Genomic DNA, 19,226 nt, shown 5'->3' on the forward strand with positions numbered 1-19,226 from the left:
ATGTAAAATCCGCCGTGTAAACGAGAATGCTCAGTAACTTGTGTAGCTTGTACCTAATCCATTTGTTGTTTTTAAAAAGCTATACAATCTGTTTCAATCAGTCAATCAATCAAATCAAATCAAAACTAGGTCGACGGTGTTTTGTGAAACTGGGCCCTGTTTTGCACGGACATGTATGCATGTATATTGATATTTATACTCCATACTATAATAAGTCAAGATTAAAAAACAATTTTTTTTTTTTATTATGTTACTCAGTTTATTATCCGCAGGAAACAAAACTGGGAGTTACCTGCGCATTTGCACGGGTATGCTTCCGAATGATTGTCCTATTTCATGCAACCGGAAACCCAGCTCTGTTTGCACCACCATGGCGACGTCTGCTTGTATCGCTTCGATCCTCCAGCCCTGACGGCGAAGTAGTAAACATAGGCAGTCGATCGACAGTGAGGTAGGTACCAACGGCACTTTTTCTTCATGTTGGAGAGGAAGTCACGATCGCAGGTTTTCCGACTCGTACCTCTAGACTTGCCCTGCAATGGACAGTAAGGTTTATGTTTGTTTAACGACACTGCTAGAGCACGTAGTCCGAAGGGACGTAGAATGTGTGGTTCGTTATACGTTCGAACATTGTTAAGTACCCTATATATAACTGGTATTCAAAACTTGTGGCACCATGTTTCAACTGTTTCTCAACCGAAATAGTCTTAAAGTAATTTCTTTTATACTGGTAAATATAATTATTTGGTTGTAATGTTTTTTATAGGTAGATAGCTGAACGTATAAACGTTGTGTTACAAAGCAACAGTTAATATATATGTTTGGAGACAACCGCTATTATTGCAAATTTAACATATCACCTTTAATTATATCGACTATTGGATGTCAACCACACCCCTACCACAGATTCCGTGCTGTCTTGGCCCATCAATCACATACCTTAACTTTCTAACAATCACACGCTCTTACTTTGGTTGATATTTTCTGTAAACTAGAATTATATAATGTGAACAGGGTGGAGAGGCAAATAGTACATTTGTTTCACTTTTCCTCATATCGCAGGTACTCATATTTGCATTTCTGTACTTGCCTTGACATCACTAGAGAACATTGCATAATTAATCTTTGGCTATTGGATGTCAACAGCTTCCCCCATCTTAGCTACAACGCTCTGCAGGTCTTGGCCTATAAATCACAGCCCTTGAGCGTTTTCTTTTCCACCCTGTATACATATATGTATAGAGAATAATACATGAGTGGTCGTTGCAGGGTATATACTTGTTTTTCGTTTTTCACTGGCCAATCCGGCCACTCCCAGTAACACTTTGACTCGCCCGTAGGCACGTGCAGAAAGACTGAACAAACAACAACTCGTCTGTTGACAGGCCACTCACGATGTTGTTGTGAGTGACCTGTCAAGAGTTCAGTTAACTTGGAGTTCCCACGTCGTTCGCAGTGACGATAGTGTGTTTGATATAGTAAACTCGGTATATTCCGTAAGAAACGACAACGTTCCAACACAATGTAACTTCGGAAAACCTCAGGCTCGTAAACAAAATCTTTCTACGAAACATAGTAAAGCGGAATGTGACGAGTTGTTCCGTTTGTAACTAAATGGAAATTAAAGGCGGACATGGCCGAAGCGTTCCGATTGAACCTACGAATACATTTACGTGGCCGAGGTTTTCCGAATACATAATCAAAACAGGCCGAGGCATTCTGAATTGTTTCAAACTGATCAATAGACTGCGACGTAGTCGCTATAATGTCCTATATGGGTTTGGTTGCGCAGATACTAATAGGAAACCAGTTGAAAACAATAAATATAAAATAACTTTCCGATCTCTTACAAACATTAGCTATTTGCTGATGATGATAACTAGTTTAACGTGCCCATATACCACTAGGGTTTCGAACACGCCCATCCCGAGTCCGACCTCCGATAAGATCGGTGGCCTGACTCGGGATGTGGGGGGGGGGGGGGGGGGGGGGGGGGGGGGGGGGGGTGTTAGTGTTGAAAATGGGCAGAATTTTGAAAATAGCAATTAGTAAAAAGGTTAATAGAATAATTTAAAAAATAATAATAACAATAAAAAAAAATTACAAGCCAAAAAAAAAAAGAATTGACTGCTCGGCCGAATATTTATCTAATTTGGAGCATTTTAGAAGGACAGTCCAAAAATAAATAAGAGAAAGAAGAGAGGATCGGACTATTTAATAATATTTAAAAAAAAAAGTAATTTCGACATAAAATTTTGAACAAAGGTCTAAATGTTTAAAGTCCAATCTATATGTCCACGTGAGTGGCCTCGTTAAGGCCGTTAGGGTGTGGAGGTTGGCCTACGGCGAACTGATGAGCGGAGAACCGGCAAAGGCGGGGATGAAGTGCTTCCATCTCTGGTCGGCGAGGATGGTTATAACACTCCGGTAGTCGTTGCCGAAAAGGGCCTTGACGATCCTGTGGATGGCGTGGCTATCCATCTCTCTAACTAGGACCGCTTGTCGGTAGACTCCTTCTCGGCGCTGAGTTAGTACCAACCCCGTCTTGCCGGCTGTAGACTTGATGGTGTGTAGCTCGTAAGCGCTTCCATCAGGCAGTTTTTTCAGCTCTGGTTCCACTAGTCCGCCCATCAGTGATGCCGGATCCGAGGTGTCCCCCTGCACGAACTTCAGGAAGCCGGACCTGATTTTCCCGATCTGAACTTTCCAGACGGCTTCCGAGTCGGAGGGGGACTGTGCCTGTGAAGGTGGAGGTCTTGCCTTGTCAGGCTGGTCGCTCGGCTGAGCGACGGCCTTCCTCTTCGCAACGGCTCCTGCCCGGACCGCCGCCTTCCGAACTGGCAAGACTGGTGACAGTGGCCAGTTACGTGTAGGCAGTGGCGTAGAGGGAGATGGAGGTCCGTCTGCGGGCGTCTCGCACATCGGCGCGTTGAGAGCATCCCTCGGTGTTGACGGCGGGTCCGGATGAGCTGGTCCTTTCGTCTTGGGCCGAGCCGGGGGCGGCGACGCAGAAGGGACCGCCGCTGGCGGTTGAGCCGCCAGTTTTGTTCCCCCCTGAGCCGCTCCTGGCGCACGTTTCTTCTTCCTCCGTCCTCTTCCCTTCCTCTTCTGCGAATCCGAGTCGCCGTAAACCAAAGTCACGGTTGCCCGTGACCCGGTGTACGCGACGCGAAACTCCAGCAGTGATCCAAAGCTTGCAATCAATCCCCCCAGGTGGGGTGGCAAGTCGAGAGCACAGGCGACAGCGTGCAGCTTCATCGAGAGTTAGCTTGGAAGTGCTAGCTATTTGCATTTTGAAACATAATACAATATGCGGTAATTTTCGGTCGCCAGGTGGGCGACACGTGACTTGACATGGGCAATCGGGAAACCGTAAAGTGCACACCTCGTCGTTAGATACCATTTATCTTACAACGTGTTGTTTTAAAATGTATCTAACGAGCAAAACGAGTTTGACACGTTTTAATCAACGAGTTGTGAAATAAATCTAACGGACACGAATGTATTATTCTATTTCTTACATATCCTAAAATAAACCAGGTTTTAAGCTAATTTTAACATCTTTTTTTACTAAAAGTTATTTATAGCCCTTTCACTTGTAGTCACAGACAAATGATTGTCACAGTGCAATTGATTTCGATCGTTCTGCTTTTTCATTGGATGTATGACATTGGTGACCTGTTCGTCACCTAGGATTAGCCAGTCGTATGTCTTGAAATTGTTAACACACATACATGTGAAAACTAGATGTCCTGAAATAAAATTCATCTCCGCCTTAAAATTTACTACCAATATTTTTTTATTCGGAATTATTTAAGTGGCTAGAGCACCTTTACCCCCCCCCCCCCCCCACCCCTCCACTTCCCAGACGTGCCTGATGTCACTTCAATACGATGTGGTGTTAAAATATGTATACACAACTAACACATAAGTTACACCCAACGTGTCTGCTAGTATGTTACAAATAAAATACTCACACAATTGTAACAAACGTCGTGTCTGTTACAAGCGCCTGTGAATCGTTTCTTGTAGAAAAAGGGGAGATTACCGGGGATACTACATCCGTTTACTGTGTAGCGCTTGCATGTATCACCGGCTACTTCCGGTATGACTACAGTCAGACAGACGACCAGAATACACAGCGTTTCTTTCAACATGGTTTTCTTCTGTCCTGAAACAGTTAATGATAAAAAATATATAATATATATGTAGTAGTTATACACGCTTAAGGTCTCCTCGAGCACTAGTGAACTCGGGCACGGGCAAATGACCGTTTTCTAAGTAGGATACTAAGTTTTTTTTATAAAAATGGTTCTACTGTATGCCAAATACCTTTTATGAAACTCGGCGTTCGATGAAAAACAGTCTAGGCCACACGACCTTCACACGAAACTACGGGAGATAACTCTCATGTCATGCATTCGGCAATTATCGCTTAGCAAATAAACTAGCAAAGTTGCTTTATGAATGTTCGATACCAATGGATACATCCAAGATGCTTCGAAACGTCGGTAACCAGCTTATTACTTAAGTAATCTGCACTTCTTCGCTGAGAAAATTGCAATCATTAAAGGGATACTTACGTCTTCCGTAAGTTTGCTTTGTGGAATGGTTGTAAAGTTTACGGTGCCAGTTGTAAAATTAGCCTTAAGTCACTGCAATTAACGTCAGCTACGATTCTTTTGTGGAACGAGGCCCAGGGCCATGCCTTACGAAGCCACGTTTGCTACTAAAAAATGATCGATTTTACGCTACGGATTTTAAACTGTACAACCTTCTGACAAAGTAATATTAGTGCGATTGTAAACCCAAACTTAGCTACTACGATCGCGATCTTAACTAAAGTTAAAATGTTAGGTCAACGACAGTCAATCTTCGCTGTCTTGTTTTAGCTTCGCACACAGTCAATATAACATATCCAACGGTAACTTTTATATGATATATTTTACAAGTGTTACTGTTTATATTTTTCATCATTTATTTATAATTATAAAAAATAAAAACATACCGAAAGTAAACTGCTTTGTCTGCTCTCGAAATTATTTTGACAGGGGTCAAGGTTAGTAGGGGTCAAGGTTAGTAAAGTCTAGATTTTATTTTAAGGTGGCGTGGAATTGTAATGATAGGCCTATAGCTAATTTTGAATTTGAATGACGTCAGTATTCCAATGACTTCACTTTCCATCTTCTTTCAATTTTACAATATGCTAGGTACATGACGTTTCCATTTTAATAACGCTGATAAAATCCTAATGCAAAATTCCTGTTGAAATTGTTTTGTTTCATACCTGTCAACTGTCACGCATTTGGCGTGAGTCTCACACATTTGTAAGAATGATCACGCTCCCACGCAACGCTACTACAATCTCACGCTTTCTAAAAAATAAAACTAATAATTACTAAAACCTGCACTCGCTCGATTTTTAGATATCTCCATTTTGGGCTTTAATAAAGAAACAAAACCCCTGTTTCACCCAGGGTGATTAGCCCCATGGATCCCTTGATCAGGGCTTGGGACCTGGACCTGACCAAGAGCCTGCAGTCCCTGGACCTGACCAAGAGCCTGCAGTCCCTGGACCGGACCAAGAGCCTGCAATCCCTGGACCCTGATTTTAATTTTCTCACGCCAAAGAACAACAGACAAATATAGTATAGCCTCTATATATTTTCATAAACGTTAACTGGATTTTAATTACACCTTGAATTTCAATTTCATTATCTTTTTAATCGAAACTGATGTAAATGGAAAATGAATATTGTAATAGCATGTGAAGTCAGAAACCTAGCCTATAGCCCATCCCATCCTCCTACAAAAATCATTTTATAAATATTTTCAGTTTTGTTTGACCTGAGAAGAAAAGTAAAAGCGTTTTCAAAATAATAATAATAGTATTTTTTTTTTTTTTTGTGTGTGTGCAATTTAGAAATGAATCTGCTCAGAAATAAATGACCAGTAGTACATTTCGTAGTATAAAAAAGCGTTCCCTATGGGACGGACCGAGAATAATACATGAGTGGCCGTTAGATACCATTTATCTCACAAAAGAGTTGTTTTAAAATGTACGTAGCCAGCGAAACCAAATTTGATACGTTTTTAATCAACGAGTTGTGAGATAAATGGTATCTAACGGACACGAATGTATTATTCTATTTCTTACATGTCCTACCCCCCCCCCCCCCCCCCCCCAGGTTTTAAGCTAGTTTTAAAAAACAAATTCGACTAAAAGTTATTCACAGCTGTTGCACTTGTAGCTTACTTACACGTCACAGACACATGGTTGCTGGGTTTTTTTTAATTTATTGCACGTATGACATTGGTGACGTGGTCATCACCTGGGAGCAGCCAATCGTGTGTCTTGAAATTGTTAACACACGTACCTGTATAAACTGTGTGTTATCAAAAATATCGCATGGTGTTCTCACCAACGGGTGTGTACGAAAGGTATTTAACAATAAGCTGAAATCAACAACAAGCTGTTAACATGAAGCTGAAATTAACAACAGCCACAACATCTCGAAAACTAAGTATGTTTTTAAAAGAAGGAAGGAAATGTTTTATTTAACGACGAACTCGACACATTTTATTTACGGTTATATGGCGTAGTAGTGTTTAAAAACTAGGGTCTGTCGCTTTAACTAAATTTAGTGTCCGTTTTCACGGGCTGAATCTAAAGGTGCCTTTAAAGGGACATTCCCGAGTCTGCTGCATTGTAAGATGTTTCCGACTAATAAAATAGTTCTACGATTAAACTTACATATTAAAGGGACATTCCCGAGTCTTCTGCATTGTAAGATGTTTCCGACTAATGAAATAGTTCTACGATTAAACTTACATATTAAAGGGACATTCCCGAGTCTTCTGCATTGTAAGATGTTTCCGATTAATGAAATAGTTCTACGATTAAACTTACATATTAAAGGGACATTCCCGAGTCTGCTGCATTGTAAGATGTTTCCGACTAATAAAATAGTTCTACGATTAAACTTACATATTAAAGTGACATTCCCGAGTCTGCTGCATTGTAAGATGTTTCCGACTAATAAAATAGTTCTACGATTAAACTTACATATTAAAGGGACATTCCCGAGTCTGCTGCATTGTAAGATGTTTCCGACTAATAAAATAGTTCTACGATTAAACTTACATATTAAAGTGACATTCCCGAGTCTGCTGCATTGTAAGATGTTTCCGACTAATAAAATAGTTCTACGATTAAACTTACATATTAAAGTGACATTCCCGAGTCTGCTGCATTGTAAGATGTTTCCGACTAATAAAATAGTTCTACGATTAAACTTACATATTAAAGGGACATTCCCGAGTCTGCTGCATTGTAAGATGTTTCCGACTAATAAAATAGTTCTACGATTAAACTTACATATTAAAGTGACATTCCCGAGTCTGCTGCATTGTAAGATGTTTCCGACTAATAAAATAGTTCTACGATTAAACTTACATATTAAAGGGACATTCCCGAGTCTTCTGCATTGTAAGATGTTTCCGACTAATGAAATAGTTCTACGATTAAACTTACATATTAAAGGGACATTCCCGAGTTTGCTGCATTGTAAGATGTTTCCGACTAATAAAATATTTCTACGATTAAACTTACATATTAAAGGGACATTCCCGAGTCTTCTGCATTGTAAGATGTTTCCGATTAATGAAATAGTTCTACGATTAAACTTACATATTAAAGGGACATTCCCGAGTTTGCTGCATTGTAAGATGTTTCCGACTAATAAAATAATTCTACGATTAAACTTACATATTAAATATATTTTCTTGTTTAGAATATCAGTGTCTGAATATTCAATGTGTTTCTGGTCGTCTTAATATTTGTAAAAAGCCGAAACTGCATTTTGTCTTCAAATAATTTCGTACGTACGAAAAAATCTTTCTTAGGAAATAAAATGAAATTTAACCTAATACAAATATTAGAACGATCTGAAACACGTTTAATATATAGCCACTAATATTTTATGCAGAAAAATATATTTGATATGTAATTACAGTCGTCAAAAAGTCTCTGTTAGTCGATAACATCTTAAAAATTGCAGCAAACTCAGGAATGTCCCTTTAACTTTTGTATCATTTTCAAAGGCGGAGACCCTAGTCTCAGCCCGTGAACATGCACACTAAATTGAGTTAATCTACAAACCTGTAACATGTCTGGATAAGGTTATATTAGAGACAAGCTAAAGTATGTAATGTTTAATGGAAATATACCGTCTAAATATAACTAGAGCTTGTCTCAATAACCGTTATTTCTCAGACGAACGAGCGTTTTCAGAGTTATTAAACTTCCATTTCGGGGTATTACAACAAACCTGGAAGACCATAACCACTTGAGGTGTACGAAAATGAATATTCTAAATAATATAATGTAAGTACGTCTAATGTAAATTAACAAAATCGGCTTTAAAAGTGAAAAATAAGTCGTAGTGTTTATAAACTAGGACCTGTTGCTTTAACTGTAACTGTGGACCTTACCTTGAACCCGTGCTACCTGTCAGTGTGTCCGGTATCGTGTGGAATCTACTATGAAACCAAATCTCTGTTTAAGTGCTTATATCCTATGAATGTTCAAGCACGCCTACCCGTTACATATCTCGCTCGTGTGGAAAAGGCACACGCTGCGAAAAAACAATTACATGTCCATCGTGTATTTCAGATTCTAGCCAATCAGAATGAAAAACAAACAGCCTCACTGACGCCACCAACATCTACAGGTGTGTCAAGCAGGTGAGAAATGTCAACGGTTAATTGCAGCTTGAGTTAGGGCGGATCCAGACGTTTATGGACAGGAGGGTCCGAGGCCTCGTATTATATATAGTAGGTACGTGAACACTGTAACTCAAGATAATAGTTTTGCGAACAACAAAGTATTGTTAAAACCTTGAATGATTAAATAATGATCGTTATATTTTATTCGCGCGATACTGTTGTGACTTTGCTATTACAAGTAAATGTACAATATATAAATACATTATTTTATTGCAGTATTACCATACTTTGTACTTGGACTATTTCTGTCGTGTATCAAAGACCGTGGTTTGTGCTATCCTGTCTGTGGGATGTTGCATATAAAATACCATTTTCTACTAATGAAAAAGAAATATTGCGGTTTCCTCTCTAAGAGTAACTGTCAAAATGACTACATGTTGGATATCCAATAACCTCAAGTGGTGTCGTTAAAGAAAACAAAGTTTAAATTTACTGCTACAAGAAAACAGTGAAATACAAAACACATTATTCTTTAACTTATCTTCGTGCTTTTATCCAATTAAGGTTCAAGCACGCTGTCCTAAGCACACACCTTGGCTATCTGGATTGACCGTCCAGGACAGTGGGTTAGTTGTTAGCTATTAGTGGTTAGTTGTTAGCTATTAGTGGTTAGTTGTTAGCTATTAGTGGTTAGTGAGACAGAAGAGGGTGTAGTGGTATTGCATCTGCCCACCGAGGCGTTAAAACTCGCTCTGGGTGGGAGCCGGTACCGGGCTGCGAACCCTGTACCTACCAGTCTTATGTCATATGGCTTATCCACGACTGGGTGTAGCTCGAGTCACCTCTAGCCCTCCACTTATTGATATTGATATGTAGGGGAAGGCTGGAGGAAACATTGTGTAATGTTTTGGCAGTCATCGACCACCAAATGGTCGCAAGAAGTTCGAGTCACCTCTAGCCCTCCACTTATTGATATTGATATGTAGGGGAAGGCTAGATGAAACATTGTGTTATGCTTTGGCAGTCATCGACCACCAAATGGTCGCAAGAAGTTCGAGTCACCTACAGCCCTCCCCTTAGTGGTATTGATATGTAGGGGATGTCTAGAGCAAACTCTATGTAATGTTTTGGCAATCGTCGAGAACCAAATGGTCGCAAGTGTATATAAAGATTAAATACACCAACAGTACTGTTGTCCAAACGGCGTATAAAACGTATTGCTCGCTCATGCATTTATATAAATAAATAACCGGTGGCCGCTGCAATCTATTATTATTTCTCCCTCTCCCTCTCCCTCTCCCTGTCCCTCTCTCTCTCTCTCTCTCTCTCTCTCTCTCTCTCTCTCTCTCTCTCTCTCTCTCTCTCTCTCTCTCTCTCTCTCTCTCTCTCTGTCCCTCTCTCTCTCTCTCTCTCCTCTCTCTCTCTCTCTCTCTCTCTCTCTCTCTCTCTCTCTCTCTCTCTCTCTCTCTCTCTCTCTCTCCTGATATGTTATAACCCTGCAATCGTTTCATTGTGACCTTGACATACACTATGTTTATAATATTAACTATCTCTTTGAACATCATAGATTATTCGCTTGGACCTTCATCTATGTAAAAGTACGAAATTAAATAATTGTAATCCCCGATGTAGGTCATTCAGATAATTATAATTACCGAAGTAGAGAATTTAAATATATTTGTTTGACGTCATATGAAAGACGTCTACGTAATCATGATACCTGTAGCCTATTACATTATATTTAGGTCGAACGTTCTGGGGGAAATGTGGAAAATATAGTTGTTTGTCGGATACCCTTTACAACCCCCTCTACCACCACGGCCGTTTTGTTGTCGCTCCTGAGTTCACCATGTTTGTTTTAGGTTAAACGGTAAGTGTCGTATTCGTGTTAATGATGTACGACCAGCTGCCTTGACACTTCATAAAAAGATCACCCCACGGCAGATGTCTGTACATCCGTGTTCAGCGTGTTCGACTACTTTCATTCCGTGTGTCCTGTTTCCTTCCTTATTATTAGATGTTATTATTATTATTATTATTATTATTTATTTATTTATTTATTTATGTTTGTGTCACCTTCGGGACAAGACGTAGCCCAGTAGTAAAGAGCTCGCCTGATGTGCGGTCGGTCTAGGATCGATCCCCGTTGGTGGGCCAATTTGGGCTATGTCTCGCTCCAGCCAGTGCACCACGACTGGTATATCAAAGGCTGTGGTTTGTGTTATCCCGTCTGTGGGTTGTTGCATATAAAAGATCCTTTTCTACTAATGGAAAAAATATATATTGCGGTTTCCTCTCTAAGAATATATGTCGAAATAAAGTAAAGTTTGTTTTATTTAACGACGCCACTAGAGCACATTGATTTTTTATCTTATCATCGGCTATTGGATGTCAAACATATGGTCATTCTGACACTGTTTTTTAGAGGAAACCCGCTGTCGCCACATAGGCTACGCTTTTACGACAGGCAGCAAGGGATCTTTTATTTGCGCTTCCCACAGGCAGGATAGCACAAACCATGGCCTTTGTTGAACCAGTTATGGATCACTGGTCGGTGCAAGTGGTTTACACCTACCCATTGAGCCTTGGAGTCGGTATTTGGATTAAAAATCCCATGCCTCGACTGGGATCCGAACCCAGTACCTACCAGCCTGTAGACCGATGATAAGATAAAAAAAATCAATGTGCTCGTACTTTCGTACGTACAAATGAAATTTAACCTAGTACAAATATTAGAACAATCAGAAGCACGTTTAATATACAACCTCTAATATTGTATGCAGATATATGTATTTGATATGTAATTATCTTAAAACTTTCAGCAAACTCAAGACTGTCCCTTTAATTACATGAAAACAAATAAAACCAATGCATTAATATAAACAATAATTATATACAAACTCAAGACTGTCCCTTTAGTTACATGAACACAAATAAAACCAATGCATTAATATAAACAATAATTATATACAAACTCAAGACTGTCCTTTAGTTACATGAACACAAATAAAACCAATGCATTAATATAAACAATAATTATATACAAACTCAAGACTGTCCCTTTAGTTACATGAACACAAATAAAACCAATGCATTAATATAAACAATAATTATATACAAACTCAAGACTGTCCCTTTAATTACATGAACACAAATAAAACCAATGCATTAATATAAACAATAATTATATACAAACTCAAGACTGTCCCTTTAATTACATAAAACCAATGCATTAATATAAACAATAATTATATACAATTATCCCCAAGTCAATATTATTGCATTTACAATTGCCAAAATTGTAAAGTATATTAGCTGTGGGCAATGGATATATGATAACAGTGAATTAATTGGGCAAATATTACAACCAGTAGTTCAGTATTACAGTAGGTTTTATGACCACCAAAGATCTTGAAGGATGATTGGGGTCAGAAGTGAAAGTTGAAAGTTGACTTTTTTTATCAGTAAATCGCAAATTCAAACAATAAAAATTACTAAAAACAAAACAATAACTGTATGATCAACAGAAAGAAAACGATTGACAGAAATAATGTTCCACGGTGATTAATGGACCTTCCTGGTAATTGTTAATGACACCCCAATCATGTGTACGGGGCAACTCATTGATGCATTGATGCATGTGCAAACTATGGAATGTGTTTCGATGTGTTGATAAACAGACCTAAACGTTCTTTACTAGGATGTCTGTGGTCAAAACGTATGTTCGGTTTAATAGTTGATATTAACATTAATATTCCATGTTACCCTGTATATGTATATAAAAGAAAAAAAGAAATGTTTTATTTAACGACGCACTCAACACATTTTATTTACGGTTATATGGCGTCAGACATATGGTTAAGGACCACACAGATTCTAAGAGGAAACCCGCTGTCGCCACTACATGGGCTACTCTTCCGATTAGCAGCAAGGGATCTTTTATTTGCGCTTCCCACAGGCAGGATAGCACAAACCATGGCCTTTGTTGAACCAGTTATGGATCACTGGTCGGTGCAAGTGGTTTACACCTACCCATTGAGCCTTGCGGAGCACTCACTCAGGGTTTGGAGTCGGTATCTGGATTAAAAATCTCATGCCTCGACTGGGATCCGAACCCAGTACCTACCAGCCTGTAGACCGATGGCCTGCCACGACGCCACCGAGGCCGATCTGTATATGTATATGTATATATGTGTATGTATGTATGTATGTATGTATATATGTATGTATATATATATATATATATATATATATATATATATATATATATAATACATACACCGAAGCGCGGTCGGTCTGGGATCGATCCCTGTCGGTGTGCCCATTGAACTATTTCTCGTTCCAGCCAGTGCACCACGAGTGCTATATCAAAGGTCGTGGTGTGTGTTATCCTGTCTGTGGGATGGTGCATATAAAAAACAAAAAACATTGCTAATAATGGAAAGATGTAGTGGTTTTCCGCTCTAAGATTATATATCAAAATTACCAAATGTTTGACATCCAATAGCCGATGATTAATAAATCAATGTGCTCTTGTGGTGTCGTTAAACAGATCGCTGTCGCTGAACACACTTCACAACGCCCACAACTACCACGGACGCTTTGTTCACGCTCCTGGGTGCAACAATGGTTTTGTGTTACACGGTCAACGTGGATTTTTCGTGTTAATGATATACGTCCAGCTGCCTTGACACGTTATAAAAAGATCACCCCACGGCAGATGTTCCTACATCCCTGTTCGACTACTTTCATTCCGTTTGTCCTGTTTCTTTTTTTCTTTTTTTCTTTTTTTTTCTTTTTGGTCACCTTCGGAGCGAACGTAACTCAGTAGTAAAGAGCTCGCCTGATATGCGGTCGGTCTAGGATCGATCCCCGTCGATGGGCCTATTTGCGGCCTGTCTCTAGGATGGTGCATATCTCTGAGACTATATGTCAGAATTGACAAATATTTCACATCCACTAGCCGATGATTAGTTAATCAGTGTTCTCTAGTGGTGTCGTTAAACAAAACGTTGTTGTTTTTTCATTTCGTTTGTCCTATTTTCGTTTGTTTTTTTCTCTTTTATTTTTTTTTCTTGTTACCATCATACCAGACCGGGACGTAGCCCAGTAGTAAAGAGCGTTCCTGGTGTGCGGCCGGTCTAGGATCGATTCCCGTAGGTGGGCCTAGTTTTGGGCTATTTCTCGCTCCAGCCAGTGCACCACGACTGGTATATCAAAGGTCGTGATGTGTGCGATCCTGCCTGTGGATATAAAAGATACATTGCTACTAATAGCCGATGATTAATAAATCAACGTGCTCTAGTGTTGTCGTTAAACAAAACAAACTTCATTTTACTCATTTGCAAAGTTCTTGTTGTGTTTCAACAAAAGTAACAGGCCCGTATGAACCGGATGAATTCTGGTAGCAGCCGGAGCACACATACACACGCACACACTTCACATATCGTTACTACGGGTCTGAGTCGGATCATATTTTCAGCAAGACCAAACGAAACACAACTTTTAATTTCCGGAGACCCTAGCTAGAAAAAAAGGGATTGACTCAAAAAATAACGCCTAACTGACTTTCAAATAAACTTACTTAAAGGGAGATAGGTCAACCCTAGTTTTTAAACACTACAGCATATTTGTCACTATTAGAGCCGTTTATGATCACTGAAATCAAACATTACTTATGTTTTATTCTTTAGATTATCCATTTCCGTACAACCGAAGTGTTTCTGGTTATCCTGCTGTTCCTAATACCACAGAATGCATGTTGTTCATATTTTTAAAACGCACGTGCATCTAAGAAGTAACAGTTATGGAGTCGCGTTTTAGTCTATTTTTAAGGGTATTTCAACGTCACAGACTCTTGTTTCACTCTGTTGTATCCAAATGTGTTACATGATTGTCAATTAACTAAACTTAGTGTCCATTTTTACTGATTGAAACTAGAGTCTAGATGAAAATTATGGCTTAGTGTTTAAAAACTAGAGTGTGTCCCTTTAAGTTTTGTCTTTTTAAACTGAACCCATCATTCAATAAACGGAGGGGGGGGGGGGGGGGATTTACCTCAGTCGGCTAGGTGCTCGCTTGAGGTGTTGTGTCGCAGGATCTAACCACCTCGGTGGAATCATTCAACTGATGAGGGGTTTTATCGTTCCAGCCAGTGCACCACAACTGGTCAAAGGTTGTGATGTGTGTTTTCCTGTCTGTGGGAAAGTGCATATAAAAGATCCCTTGCTGCTAATGAAAATGTAGCGGGTTTCCTCTGATGACTATATGTAAGAATTACCCAATGTGTGACATCCAATAGCCGATGATTAGTAAATCAATGTGCTCTAGTGGTGTCGTTTAACAAGACACTTTTTTCAACAAACGAAACAATTTCCTTTTTTATTGCTTTTTGTTTGTTTAATGACACCACTAGAGCGTATTGATTAATTAATCATTGATAGTGAACAGTTTCTTCACAGGAAAACGCTACATTTTTCCAGTAGCAGCAAATAATATATTATATGTATTTCCCCACGTATAGGACAGCACATACCACGGCATTTGATATACCAGTAGTGGAGTGCTGGTTGGGACGGTGGAAAGCATTCCAGGCACACTGATGTAGCAAGACGGGTGAGGGAGACACGGCCTCATGGTCAAAACAGTTTTTCTTTCCACCTTATCATTATATATACTGCATGGCTGTCGTAACAACATTTACCGGCGTCAGGTTTTGTTTTAGTGAATGTCACCAACACTGGACAGCCAGGAATTTGTAAGGGAGGGGGGGGGGGGGGGACATTGGCATTGTGGAGGGGCCACCCACATTATGAGTCATGTTACTGAGCAACAGAAAAATATGAAAGTGGGATTGGGGCGGCGGAAGTGCCCCCCCCCCCCCCCCCCCACACACACACACTGGCTACACTATAAAATAAAATGGCAGCACCCCAGTGCTTAGGCGACGATGGGGAAAAAAACCGGAAGTTTGCATCGGATGTACAGGGAAATCCCAGGTTTACCAGCTAAATATAGTCTTGCTTGCGACATCCCAGATGATACACAGAGCAATTTTGGTATCGTGGTCGCAAACCTTCGGACTTGTCATAACTTTTGTTTAACTTGCGCACGGCTGTGAACACGCAGTTGATAGGACAGCTTTGGAAACAAAGCGGAAGTTTGTACAGGGAAATCCCGGGGATTATCTGCCGTAGCTAAATGTAGTCTGGCATGTGCCATCACTGTTGTCATAACCTTTGTTATATGCGCATGGTTGTAACAACGCAGTGGATAGTACAGCTTTTGGCTGTCGCAGCTTATAACCAATGCTCATTAAACCGGGCCCTGTTCACGTTCTTATGTTAGCCGAGTTGTCTGGGAGTTGTCTATGGCTGATGTATTTTCCAGTAAAGGATATCCCGAGGAGTGGCTGTCCTCCTATAGACGAGACACTAGACAGAGATTGACTATTTTTCCAAATGCCCATTCCACTGCATTGTACAGAGATCCGGCCTGGATCGTTGATTACAGTTGTGGAGTTCAGGGCCGGGACGGAGTCCTGTAGTAAAGCACTCGTCTGATGCGTGGTCGGCCTAGGATCGATTCCCGTCAGTGGGTCCATCGGGTTATCAGTGTGCTTAAGTGATGTCGTTAAACAAAGCGATTTTCTTCTTTTTCCTAAAACAAAACAAAGTTTAACTTTACAACTTTTAACATGTACTGTAGATTCTATACTTAACCGTCTATTGGATGTCAAACATTTGGTAGTTGTGACATAGTCTTAGAAAGGAAACCCGCTACATTGTTCCGTTAGAACAAGATATATTTTATATGCCCCATCCCACAGAAGGGATATACCGCGGCCTTTGATATGCCAGTCGTGGTGCACTGGATGGATCGAGAAATAGGCCAATGCGGCCACTGACGGGGATCTATCCTACCACTGAGCTACGTCCCGCCCTTTATTTTTTGTTTTCCCTTATACTGCTAGGACAGTGTATACAGACACGTAGGAAAGACATCTGGAGTGGTGTTGCGGGGGGGGGGGGGGGGGGGGATTTATTGGCGTGCCACAGTCTATGTTTGGTGGATGGTACACAAACCACATTCATAGAGAGTAGGACAAGAAAAACGTACATTTTCAACCTTCAGTTGGGAAGGGTGGATAAAGGTCACCTCGCCCGCCCCCTCTCCACCCACCGCCTCCTGTTCCTACTGGCCAGGTATAGGCTGCTATCTGTTGGAGTAAACAGTACAACAGAACCACTTCTGTTTGTTTAGGCCAGTATTTTTTTTATTATTCGGTTTACGAACCCGCCGACGTAGATTTTGCTCAAATAAATTTAAAAAGTCGTATTTTTCACTTTTATTTTTTATTTGTTTTGCCGCCGACTTCCACAAATAGCTCTTTTTTTTTCTTCTTTTTTTTTTTTTTTTTTTTTTTCTTCCTCCTACTTTTATGCACAAAAGTTCTTGTTCGTAAACCTAAAAATTAAATGGCCTTAGTTATCTTATCTAAAGTGCACACAACTTGAACTTTTCAATTTTCCCGAGGGTAAACCCCTTTCCCCGAGACGTGTTCACGGGCACTATCATCCCCTGTCGCTCGCTAGCCTGACTTTGTGTGCCTCAATATGAACGACACCACTAGAGCACATGAACTTTTTAATCATCGCTTATTGAATGTCACAAATTTAGTAATTTTGACGTATAATCCTATTTATAGTTTGTTTTGTTTAATAACACTACTAGAGCACACTGATTTCTTAATCATCGGCTACTGGATGTCAAACATTTGGTAATTTTGACATATAGTCTTATTTAAAGTTTGCTTTGTTTAATAACACCACTAGAGCACACTGATTTCTTAATCATCGGCTACTGGATGTCAAACATTTGGTAATTTTGACATATAGTCTTATTTAAAGTTTGTTTTGTTTAATAACACCACTAGAGCACACTGATTTCTTAATCATCGGCTACTGGATGTCAAACATTTGGTAATTTTGACATATAGTCTTATTTAAAGTTTGTTTTGTTTAATAACACCACTAGAGCACACTGATTTCTTAATCATCGGCTACTGGATGTCAAACATTTGGTAATTTTGACGTAAAGTCTTAAAAAGAAACACCCGCTGCATTGTTCCATTAGTAGCTAGGGATCTTTTATATGCGCCACCCCACAGACAGGATAGTACATACCACAGCTTTTGATATACCATAAGCGGTGCACTGAGTGAAACGAGAAATAGCACAATGGATCCACCGATAGGTAGGATGAAAAAACCCAAGTCAAACATTGTTCGCAAGCGGTCTCTTTCCCGAACGCGGGTCCGGTTTATCAGGGCGGAGTGCATACAGTGACCTAAACTTACAAACAAACAATAACTTTGTTTTATCTCGCTATCTTAGATCCTTCTTTTGACCTCACGCCACTAATAACCACACGGGTGTATGGCCATTCGTTCAGACCAATTCACGAAGTTATTAATTCCGGAGTTATAGATGCGATGGACAGTGGTATTATGTTTGGCCTTGTTTAGTCTGTTGTTAGCTACATTGTTTGTGTCGACATATCCATTTCCATATATTGACTAAATATATTATATTACAAAACAAATGTATTCAATCAGGCTTTCTACTAGGATTTCTGCACGTATGGTCTGAGATATTTCACAAACATAGTCACAAACGTATGCTCTTCACTAAGGACGTCATTTACCCTCTGTGAAAGATCTGTGATTTAAAGCAGTGACTTTTGTTTTGCGATGGCCGTTTATGGAGAAATTCATGAGGACGTTATGAGGAGTAAAGTATAAGGATTTTTTTCGAGCAACTCTTAAGGATTTGTCAGGGAGCAGCCCTTAATGATTTCTCAGGAAGCAGCTCTTAAGGATTTCTCAGGGAGCAGCCCTTAAGGATTTCTCAGGAAGCAGCCCGTAAAGATTTCTCAAGGAGCAGCCCTTAAAGATTTCTCAGGGAGCAGCCTTTAAAGATTTCTCAGGGAGCAGCCCTTAAAGATTTCCCAGGGAGTAGCCTTTAAATATTTCTCAGGGAGCAGCACTTAAGGATTTTTAAAAAGGGGACGTTCTGAAGATGAATCAGGAATAAAACTTCGATGACTTTAAAGACTAATTACCGAAGGACCGTGTCTGGATACGTAAGGACTGCCATAGGAATAAAGCTTTAATTGCTGTTTACGACCGATAATCATTTGAGGACTGCTCAAGGAAAGACCCTGAAGGCCGCCAGGAATCAGCTGTGTTAAGGAGTGTTCAAGGAATAACAATTTGAAAGCTGTTTCATGAGAAAGAAACGAATGTTCACTATTATGATAACTGTCCTAAAAACGCATAAATATATGTGTTATTCTGTGGCACAAGACAGCTATATTAACAAAACTTTGTATATCAAGAATTACATTTAGATATTGCAAACCAATACCTTACAATCCATAGTCAGGAAATATTTTACCTTGTAGAATTAAAAACAATTATCATTGATTCAACGAGAGAC

The 19,226-nt window shown here is 39.8% G+C and overlaps 1 long non-coding RNA gene across 1 annotated transcript; it reads right to left on the bottom strand.

Moving 5' to 3' along the window:
• Window positions 1-238: 238 nt before the first annotated feature.
• LOC121386811 lies at window positions 239-8,683 on the bottom strand. The gene is made up of 3 exons (XR_005959710.1): window positions 8,494-8,683; window positions 3,978-4,171; window positions 239-533 (listed from the first exon to the last, which is right to left on the bottom strand). It is a non-coding gene; the product is annotated as an uncharacterized LOC121386811 (long non-coding RNA).
• Window positions 8,684-19,226: the final 10,543 nt, after the last annotated feature.

Source organism: Gigantopelta aegis, chromosome 12 (genome assembly GCF_016097555.1).
Source record: "Gigantopelta aegis isolate Gae_Host chromosome 12, Gae_host_genome, whole genome shotgun sequence".
Lineage (NCBI taxonomy): Eukaryota > Metazoa > Mollusca > Gastropoda > Neomphalida > Peltospiridae > Gigantopelta > Gigantopelta aegis.